Here is a 577-nt window from a genome sequence, read left to right on the forward strand (position 1 = left end):
TGTTTGTATGTATGACCTCTGTTGCCATTATGAACCAGTACAGGCATATTGACCAGCCCCATTGAGCCTGTCTGAGGTTATAATCCATTTATCCAAAAGAGGGCATCAAAACCACTAGTCTGGAGCCTTCGACCCTGAGCAGGGTAATTAAAAAAAATGTCTGCTTTTATTCATTCTTAATCACTGCTACAGGAAAAAGCTGAAAAGATGTATGTGTGTCCTTTAAATTGGTCGACAATACACAATGGGGAATGTTATTGTCATTTTGCCCATGTGGAGCTTAATATTCATTTATTCATTCAGTGGTCCTCATTCATCAAAGGAGTGTACATTGCAATCTATTAGCTAATGTTCATTCTCTCGCTGATATTTATCAATTTCAGTTTGATCTCACCTGTGAGATCATTCTGACCTGAGAGCGTGTACAACTGAAGGTGAACACAACAACTGAGTTTGCACATGGAAAATGATAATGACAGATGCGACTAATTTCTCTGTTTAGTGATGAAACAAATGCTATACTCTTTACAGTAATGTAATTGTTACATGTCGATTGTCAAATTGAATGATAAGTAAT

This window comes from Centroberyx gerrardi, chromosome 5, assembly GCF_048128805.1.
Source record: "Centroberyx gerrardi isolate f3 chromosome 5, fCenGer3.hap1.cur.20231027, whole genome shotgun sequence".
NCBI lineage: Eukaryota > Metazoa > Chordata > Actinopteri > Beryciformes > Berycidae > Centroberyx > Centroberyx gerrardi.